The sequence below is a fragment of the Seriola dumerili genome, unplaced genomic scaffold (assembly GCF_002260705.1).
Source record: "Seriola dumerili isolate Sdu_G_001 unplaced genomic scaffold, Sdu_1.0 BDQW01000449.1, whole genome shotgun sequence".
Classification (NCBI taxonomy): domain Eukaryota; kingdom Metazoa; phylum Chordata; class Actinopteri; order Carangiformes; family Carangidae; genus Seriola; species Seriola dumerili.
In genome coordinates, this window is record NW_019174704.1 from 303888 (window position 1) to 315006 (window position 11119).

An 11119-nucleotide genomic window follows, 5' to 3' on the forward strand; every position below is an offset into this window, starting at 1 on the left:
CCAAAAACACTGAGCAATTTAGAAACATCTCACACCTTCGACGGCACCACACAGGGAGACGCATCAGAAACTGCAACACAGGAATCAAAAGAGCTTATCGCCATACTTCATATATCGGCATTCTTACGAAATCTTTGAAGGCCATGTTTTTATCTCTTTGGCATGGAAGCGCTGGATGAATTATTTATTATGAATACACTAAAAATGGAGTTTGGTTTATAGGCTACTTTGGCTTTTAACTTTTTTCTTTTACTTTGTTTCACCAAAGTACCTCCCATAAACACCAAAGGTGCTTTAAAAATGAAGGTTTCTCTTTATCATTTTTGTGCCTTGTATGTGAGCTACAGGAAAACAAACGGTCAGTCATCATATCTGAATAAATTATTTTTTTTCCTTTTTTTTTTTTTTGGATTTTTAATTTTTTGCTTTAGCCACAGTCGTCATTTTATACATTTTTTATACATTCAGCAATCAATTGAAGCTGGCAGCAATTATGTTTTTATTGCACATTTCTGAGTCCAATCCTCTTAACACATTTAACATTTCCGATAGTGACAAAGATGGTGTCAGCCACTAATTAAGCTTCTAACCATCTTGATTGATCTCTCCTTCAAGTCTCTAGGCACCAGAGATTAATCTTGGAGCATGCCCACAAGGTTAAAGGACTGTAGGAAGGGCTACTGTGCATAGCAGTTTAATACTTCTGACACATTTAAATATAAAAATGCTCTATCAGAAGTTATATTGATCGGTGTATTTGTTTTTTGAACAGTGTAATTTTAATTTTAAGAATCATGAATTTCTTTTTGTCCTGCTAGAAAATGAAATGTTGGTGAGCCCCCGGGGGCCATGCTGCTCCTGGCATGACCTCCAGGGGCTGCTAGCAGGGCTTTTCGATTCGCGGCCTTCATAAAAATTGATCACGTTAACATTCTCTATAAAAGATTTGCTGCTTCTTTGGAAGCTCCAGAATACGAGTCTCTTCCTAAGAAATGATTTTACCCTCGTAGCTACATTGTTCACTGAGCAATTTCCTCAAGGAACAGTCACTTCCACTCAGTGTTATTCTGTCTTTTTTTTTTTTGATCCCCTTGTTTGCTCAGTGCATTTTTCTAAGAAACAGCAGGGAGTGTCTTAAGTATTGAAGATCGTATCCAGTTACGTATACAATACAGTTATTTTCATCGCAGTTTATAAAAACTGGGCCTGTGTGACCACTGATTTGGCACAACTAAAGCAAATTCATCTGAAAGGAAAGATGTTCTTTAGAGAGGCAAACTCATCAGTGATGCAGATTAGCAGTGTTGCATTTATAGATCAAAGAGTTTTAAATCTATGATTATATATTTCAAATAAGAAGTATAAACGGCCATATAGATTTTATTTATATACCAAGCAGTTTTTTTTTGTCTTCTGGCCAAGCAGAAGTATAACGTTTCAAATGCATAAGTTTTAAAACAGGGTTGAACAGGGGTTATAAGATGCAAAGTATTTGTATATGTAATTGTTCCTATTTAAATTTTAAAACCTTAATCATACTTGTATTACGGGACAGTAGATAAAAAATGTTTAAGCTAGTTGTTGTTAACATGGTTCAGCAGGCGGGGGGGAGACAACAGAGTAACTGTGTATGCCAGCTGTCCACATATGAACATTTCTGTTATTTAGAATTACTGGTTGTCATCAAAGCAAATTTTGGACGGCAGTGGTTTTGAATGAGGATGTTTTGGTTGACATTTCTGTGTTTGGTAATGATCATTGACATGAAGGACTGTCTGGTTTCTGGTTATTTTAAGCCCACTTCCTACTAAAACATGCTGGAAATATTAAAGCCTGGACCAAGTAGTATTCATGGAAACTCTTACTGGCTGATTTAGTTTTAGTCCATGTAAGGTAGAGTTTGGATAAGTATGAAGTGCCAGACAGTTAAAGAGCTGCGATACTCTTTAACTTTCTTGCACTTTTTCCTCGATTTTAAAACTTAAATTTAGTGTAAGTTTTTGAGTTGACAAAACCATTTTCATCTCAGCAAAACAAATCTGAAGAATTACTATGTGGCCCAGGTTTTACCTTTTTTGTGTTGTGTCTTGTATTTTCTTTCCTTCACTGGCTCCCTGGCCTTTATTGTAGGAGGGGATACTGTTATTTCCTCTTGCACTTGAAAAAGAGAAAGTCAGAGGAGGTATTATTTTAATCTATGCAGGATTTTTACAAAAAAAAAAAAAACGATCTGTTTCTGTGGAAAAAGTTTAATTTTAGGCTTGGGATTTTTTTCCCCTCCTTTTTTTTTTTTTTTTTTCCGCCTCAGCGAGAAACCTGTTTAACTCAAGTGTCCAATGCCTTTAGCTTTTGCAATTTTGTGTACTGGTTTAGTATATATGTGTATATAGATCTGTTTTTATAACCAAACACCAATGGCTTGAGCCATTTTGTACTTAAAGCTGGAGGCCACTTTTCTCATAGGAATCCTTCTGTGGGTTTTGCCAGCCCAGTCAATGTCTTCATACACTGGTACACTTTGTAAGTACAGGTCCGCGCCTCTTGTAGTCAAATGTACAAATTTAGCATTAGAATAATTTTTAACTGTTTGCTACTCACACTTATTTATTTTTCTGCCCCTTTCCTTAATGTTTTTTTTCTATTTTTGCCTTTTTAAGGAGTACCATTTTATGAAATAGGAAGATGTAAATGTATTGGGGTTGTTCATGATGAGATTTCATTGTAAGTAGTAATTAATATTAATTCTAACTTTAAAGAATCCAGGGTAAGATGAGTTTTTTTTGACATTCAGTAGGAAGATGTTAACACTTGCATGTTTCTATTTAAATACAAATGTATAAATTGTAAATATAACATTTCTTTAAGGGTGAATTTCTACTACAGGTTGACATTTTTATTAAATTTAAAGATCTGTAAATACATTTGTGAGATACTTTATGCACATTTTTTTTCCTCTGTGGGCTTTTCTGTTCTCTCCTTTTTCCAAGCTGTTACAGATGACATCCCAGTCTCTTAACACTGTATATCAAATTGATTTCTCAGTCCTTTTTTCTTACCGTGCTCGTATACGTGTCTTCTGCTTCACTGTCTCTCAGTATCATGTCGCCACATAATCATTAATGTCTCTAGATCCAAGTGCGAATATTTTGTCTTCTCTGTATTTGATATGGAGGCGTGTACTTTTCATGAAATGTATATTGTTGATCTCATGGGATGGATGGATGGCGTGTACAGTCTGTTATGTAAAACCACGTCTATTTCTTCCTCATGAGAGAGATGTATTTACTATGTGTCCCTTTTGAACAATTGGTCCAACATGTCTTTTGAAACAGAGGTATTTCTCTACACATCAAAACAGTTGTAGCAGTTTATACAGTATGTTGTATAACACCTTTTTTCTAAAAGTCGTCTCCAAAGTGAGACCTACAGCATACACTATGTACAATAGTCTAAATTGGATTAGTTTTAAGAGAACTGATGATAGAGATGCTATATGTAATGGATGCAATATGATTAAAGGTACTCATTGAGTTTGATCTTCAAACTTAGGTTATGTAATTTAAAAGCATTCTTGTGAAGTGAGTATTAATTGTGACTAATGAGAGTCTGTCCTGAATATTCTTTGTATTTTGCCGTATTGAGAATAAAATATATATGGATATGTTTAATGGGGTTGTACTTGAGTTCTTACTTGACTCTTTGTCCGTCATCATCATCATCAACATCCATAAAAACTTTGAAAAGCTGATGTTTCTTGAGTAGATTAACCGATAGCAATGCACTGTATTTTATAAACTCTTCATAGGTTTTATTTATAACAACTTCATCTGCAATTTAACTTGTAGCTACATCTGTTAAATATAATTGAGTAAAGAGTACAATATTTGCCTCTGAGATATAGTGGATTAGAGTATAATGTAACATTAAATGAAAATACTAAGTAAGTATAGTACAGGTACCGCAAAATTTAATTTGTAAAGTAAATCTACTAGGTTACACTCTGCTACTGATAAGGAAGTGCTAACCAGAGTGTCACGACCCACCTCTGAAGTAGCACTTGAAAGACACTTGCAGCTGAAGTCCCTATTCACATTGAGCTTACATCATTTTGTCAACCCCATGTAGTGACTTTGTACAACACAGTCAGCTGCTGACAACAGGCCAGGCCTGTGCCTCCGCTCTTAGTGAATAAAATGCCACCAAGTGGTCATGAGTTGCCACTCATTGCTGTCATCCCATCAGTTTCAGCCTTGTTGTCCCAAGGTTGTCATTAAAATCAATCTATGATGGCAGTGGGAGCAATGTAGTAACAGTTAAAATATGATCAGGGAGGAGTGAAAAATAGTTTCACCATCTTAATTAGGATATTGTGAAGGCTTCTTAAACTACAATAGAAACTTAAAACAAGCTATCCCCAAGAATAAGAAGAATATAAGTAAAATACTCAGTGCCTCGACTGCACTTGAGTAAATGTACTTAGTTATTTCTATCGCTGTTTCCCTCAATATGATATGTGTGTTAGCTGGTGTTTCAATAAGAAATAGATGGCACTTAGTTAATCATTCTGTGCATGAAACAAAGGTATTCAAAGTAGTTTACATAGCTTTGCATTGCAGAGCCTCTTAGAAATGATTAGCTGCTTTCAACCCACGTTGTACTTCCCTGAGAACATTAACTCTTATGTGGACTGGTGTTTTTTCATTCTAACTTTGTCTTTTCACTATTTTATTCTGAGTGTTTTCCCTTGTCAGTTTTTATTTATAGTTATCACATTTAGAGGATCAGCATTTCTTTCTTGACAACATGAATATTTAATCAAAGCACTAATTTGCACCACATGTCTGTGTCTGTGAGTTCAATATGGCACACAAAACAGTGGTGGAAAGTAATTAAGTACATTTACTCTAGTACTCTACTCAAGTACAATTTTAGGTACTTGTATTTTACTTATATTTCTTGTATTTCCATTATCTGCAACTTTGCACTTTTACTCCAGTACATTTCAAAGAAAATTTTGTACTCCACAGCTATAGTAAGTAATTTACTTTTTTTCCTTTTACTTATTTTACATAGAAAACATATGATCAACTTATAAAATACAATGCACTGGTTTAAATTAAACTGCATAAAATAATACAAAGTAGTCAAAAATAGCTTAACCTCGACCAGCTACAACATTTAAGTACCTACATCAATATTAATGATCCAACAATATAATGTTACAGCACTGGCAAGCCATTCTGCAGAACAAATACGTTTGTCGACACTGAGTAGTACTTTTTCTTTTAATAATTACTTATTTGTATGTAAAGTAGTTTATTACGTTACTTCTGTACATTGCACCACTTGTTTTCTTGTTTACAACTTTCAGGAAGTTTGACTTGTATAGAGACATTGCATGTTATCCACTGTTCATATCGATGCATCTTTCTTTTTTCACCTATTTGCATGTAAGTTTATGTTTATCTTTTACTCAACTATAGGCTATATATGTATATGTCTATTTTATTTTTCAACTACTTGCTTGCACATAATAGTCATATGTTTATGTTACTTTATCTTTGTTCAGCGTTGTTGTCCTTGTTTTTGCTGTATGTCCACGTGCATCTTCCTGAACATTGTTATTGGTACATTGAGGGCCGCTAGAAAGCAGTCTAATTCCTTGTATGCACACCTACTTTGCTCATAAAGGTGATTTTGATTCTGACAGTATGGCAATAGTAATTTTACTCAAGGAAATGATTTGAATACTTCTCCCACCGCTGACTAAACCTGTCCATGTTCAGTCATAACTTCCGCCACTTTCACTGTAGTTCACTGTTCACTGAAAACAATACAGAGAAATTCCTGTTTTCACTGCTCCTTCATTAACACGGATTGACCAGTAGGGTGTCGTGTATTCCTAAAGTGCCCGCCTCCCGCCGCATCTGATTGGTCTACTCGGGCCTCTATTACCTTTCATCCGCTTGTCTCTCTCCAGGGAGTAAGGTAAGCTAAGTGCAAGCGGAGGAAAAGGAAAGCCCATTAGCAGGAGAGGAGGAGAGAGTTGCGAGACATGGCAGCCCACTAGATAAAAGTGAATTTTGCTTGTCATTGTATGTATTTTTTCTTTTAATGTTTATTCATTCGAGAAGAAGAAACAAGGAATCCGACAGGACTACAAACTGAAAACCGTGAAGTGACCGAGAGTCAGCAGGTACGTGTAGGGGGCTTCGGTAGCAGCAGGTGCATCTAGTATCGCTGTGGTAGCTCGGTTTCGGTTGTCAACTGTCAACCTGTTGCTTACCATATCTAGTGAGGAGGATGGTCACAGGATAGCTTTATAAAAAATATTCTTTTGTATTAAACTTCTTTCCGGAGTTTGTAACTCGTCTCGGGGAGTGAAATAGACGTTGTTCTTGAGTAAGACACAACTGTTCTCAGTTCAGTTGTGCCAGGAGCTAACGTTAGATAGCAAATACACATTGTTAGTGAGCATAGTGAGTCAAAATAACATGACCTGTCTCCTAATGAATTTTCTGTGATAGCCTATCGCTCTCTATCTTAGTAGATATATTGTTGTTGTGAATGTTGGGATTATTTTAAAGCATCACAAGATTTACTTTTGGTGCGCACTGAAAGGATTAGTCGATTAATCGCTGAGTGGCTCAACACAAAATTAATTGGTAGCAGTTTTGATAGATTAATCATTGCAGTCATTTTTAAAGCTAGAATACAAAAAATGCTTATTTGCATGCCTACAACGTTAGGATTTTCTTTTTTCTAACATTTTATAGACCAAGCAAGCTGATTAATCAATAAAGCATTGGCAGCCATAGGTGCATAATTTCACATTTTGTCTCTTGGTCTATATGTTAAATCTTCTTTGGCTGTACTTTGCCATTCTCATCTGTATGTCATTTTGATTTTTTGATCTTAAATTACACTGGTGGAGTACTAAACCATGTAATTGTTTATTTGATTAGCCAATTCACAGAAAATTAATAGATATAAATGTAGATAATAGATTTATCGAATAAAAGTCTGTCTGTTTCCACCTTAAATATTTTGGGTGTTTTGGACTGTTAGTGACACTAAACAAACAATATTTAAACTGATGGTTAGTTGCAGCTCTGTAATGGGCAGTGTGGACAGGAGGGAGACAAACTGCAATCCAAACAACTGTTATCGCCACATTTAATTGCCATTGGCATACGTTTTGTGTTGCACATTACTTATGCAATGTCTGTTGTTTGCGAGTGTTGTGAGAACAACATGGCATTGTCCTTCCTTAACCTTACCTACCTGCCTCAAATTGATACCTGGCCCTGAATTATGCACAGGAGGGCCTTTCTACCTAATGACTGGACTATGTTTTATTTAAAGTGGGAACAAAAGGCGCCACGGCCGTGGCAGGGTTGCTTTGGGGGAAACCAGACACTGGTGTTTTGTGCTTTGGCTGAAACTGAAGCACTCATGCGGTACATTGGTCAGATGGTGGGAGCAGGAGGAGCACACTGGCCTCTCTGTGCGCCACTGCTGGATGCCATGCTCAGGCCGCTGACCCGACCCGACTCGACTCCGACCTGGATCGTGCAGAGAGACCCTTACACAGACGTTAGTGCAGAGGAGGTGTGCACATGGGTGTGATGCATGCATGTATATACACACACATAGACAATTACAAAAGACTCATGTGCACTGAAAGAGGCAGAAACACAAGAGCCCAAAAGCAGCCATTCACCTTCCATACACAGATGCTGATCCAAAACTCATCTAATGTTGCACTGCTTGGATAATCATGCAGTGGATTCAGGATATACTGACTCGGCGACACACTGCACGGTAGCTTGACTCAAAGTGAAAACATACAGACATGTGGTTAAAAACGCATTTGGTAATTGTTGCATACAGTTGGTTTTATGTATGATAGTGTTTGAGTAGGTGGCGTGCGTGTTTGCAGGGAGATTAAAGAGGAAAGGAAACCAGAAACAAAGGATGGAAGCAAATAGACGGGCAAGGCTATAAAATAGAGTAGGGTCACAAAGCCATGGGCCATGCATGTAAACTTACCCCGGGTGTTGAAACATGATCTCTGTCTCTGTGTTTCTCCCTGCTTTTAGGGAAATAAAAAATGTGTACTTGGTATTGATGGTGTTCTGCACAAAAAGCAGTTCAACAAAACACCCAATTTTCAGACACAGACCAGCACTAGTCAGAGGTGTTGTCGTTTGACTTAAGGGGGATGGTCGTCTTTTTAAACAGTGGAAAATTACTCATACTGTGTTTGAGAGTGTGGTTTTGACTCGGATGTTTACATTCTTTCAGTGACCTTTTGCACAGTCCACCTCTGCAGGGAGGAACTAACTGGTTTGTCTGTGTGGATGACCTTAAGTTAAGTTCTGGTAGGTGCACATCATTTCAAGTTACCACTACTTATTTTGCCAAAATTGTGGCCGAAAGAAATCCAAATGAAATTGTAGGATTACACTCAGCTGATAAGTATGAAGTAAGAAATTGTTATTAAATGACCTAATGCTGCTGTGATTTAATCATTATCACTCTGCATAGTTTCACGTTGAACTCTAGTGAAGGTGTCAGAGTGACATGACAGGCAGGGTTGTAGCAGGAAGGTGTCAGAGTTATAAATCAGTTTGCAGCTCGTAGGTTTCTTTTATTTTTACCTGTTTTGTTTACATTTTCCCGTAACGTGTGATGATGTTGTAATTCCACCTCTCCCTTTGTACCTGCATGATGACCTGCATGTAAGGCTTTCAATGGCATTGTTGGTTTCAGGAAAATAAATGTGTCTTATGTTAGTGAAAGAAAAAGCTCATGTAGTGAATGACTCATTGGAAAGGATGGGGAATTCAGTGGAGTTTTTTTTTTTTTTTTCAGACTGGCTGCAGTTGGATTTAAGAAAGGATTGGGAGTGATCATATTAAGTGTAAACTACTGGCATGTGATTTAGTGTTTTATTCAGAATGCAAGAGTAAATCAATGAACAGGAATGAGGAAGTTGGAACAGGGATACATTTGACTAGTGCTTGTAAGGTAGAACTACAAAAAAAAACCCCACTTGGCTGACCTAAGCCCATCCGACTCCTTATTATCCAGGTTTAATAATTAGTAAAGTCAGACTATTCAGCATGCCATAGTGTTGATACTAGAGATAAGAACAGACCATTATGTCATGCTGAAGTAACTGTACATTGTGTTGACACTGTAATTAAAATGTGCTTAGCATTGAGGCTCGTTAGCATAAGGTGTGAGGTTGTGGTTAATGAGAGTCATCTTGACATCATGCCGTTAAGGCTGACAACATGATGGATGCATGTTTCAGAGTGCATGCTTGTGACATACACGTATTCAGGTGCGCTCACGCTGTGTGGCATCATCGCAGGCATCATACCAGGAAGGCAACTTCAGACACCGATAAGGAGATCAGGGTGAGTGATTTGATACGGTGGAAGAGAAGCATGCTTAAGATGCCATATCAAGTTAAAAATTCCCCTCAGTGATTAATAAGTAATAGAAAGAAATCTGAGGTTGCTGTAACTAGCTGGCCTGTTCAAAGGGAAATGCCACCATGTTAAATAGTGTGATTGATAATCAGGATGAAGGCAGCAGTAAGTAAATATTATTTAAATGTTACACACTGATCATCAGCTAATTTTAGCTAGCTACAGTGTGGCTGAAGTGGACAATTAAAAAGGTAATTTTAGAAGTTTTAGATTTTGGATATAGGCCCTTTCTAACACGTAGAGCAATCATATTGTAAAGAGAGTATGATTTGATCTAAAGCTGTTATACTATTTTTATATCAAGTTGCGTTTCAGTGTCTTTCAGCTCACTGTTTTGGTTTAATGGTCTGCAAATTTATTGTTTTGGTTCACTCTCGCCACTCTAATCAGAAACAGCTCTAAGAACCGACTGTATGTTACCTGCCCAGCAAAATACAGCAGACAGATAAAAGTTATATAGCAGCAAATACCAAGAGCCAGATATTTCCTTCAGGAGATTGTGAAGAACAAAATAGAGTCAAGAGGAAAGTAAATATTGGACTTTATTTCCTCAGGTGGCCAGAAACACAACTGTTCATCATTTCAGTTTGTGTGATGGTTCCAAGCCAGAAGAATTTCCAGCGCCAGACTCAGACATTCACAGCTTTTTTCCAGGTCTCCCTCGCCACCTTTCATCTAGTTTCCTCTCCTCAGTCGTTACCTCAGAGCTCTTCTCAGGGGGGTTTTTGTTTTTTACCTGGGTTTGAACACTCACTTGCCTGCAGTTGTGAGTTATTGGCAGATCCTCCTTTTGTCAGAGGAACAGAAAGGCCTCATCAGGTCCTATAGAGCAGATGGATGTGAAGGAGACAAATGGCTCCCGGAGGTTATCGCTGGCTAATACGAGACCCCCAGAGGGCGGGCGGGAAAGTGTGTATGGTTATGTGTGTCTGTCTGCCTATTCTGGTTATCTGACAGGACCACACCTTCACTATTGTATAGCCCTATAGGACCCTCATTGTGACATGGCAGTGTCATATGTCATGTGGGTATGTGGGTATGTGTGTGGTGTCAGTGTGTTAGTAACCCACCTGAAGAATAGTTAGGTAGGAAATTGAACTGTAGTAGCAGCAACATACTGAAGAAACAATAAACTAAATTTAAGTCTTTTATTTAGCAAATATAAACAATGCCTAATAGAGGAGTCAAAGTTGCCCTGAGGAGCTTTCTTCGTAACAAACAAAAGCTCTGTTTACATTTGATGTTATGCAACAAAATGCATTGTGTGTATTCTTGAGGACATATAGATGTGTTGAAAACACGTTTTCAAAGAGGTATTGTTTACATCCACGTTTTCTAGCTGGAAGTTTTCCTCTCCGCTGCCTTCGCCGGCACTTCGGTTTGTATTTTAGTGTGTTACTGCCACCTGTTCATAAGTGGAATAATGTGAAAACACTGCGTGTCGCGTTACATTTGTGCATGTGCGTCTTTGTGTGCAGACAAAATGGGGACCCTTTCATAAAAACTCTGTTCCATCGAGATACTAGGGGTCAAAAACTCCACAGGTTAGCTTGTAAGAGAGCTTTATTACAGCTAGCTGATATCTGACGATATATTGACCTGGCTATTTATCAATC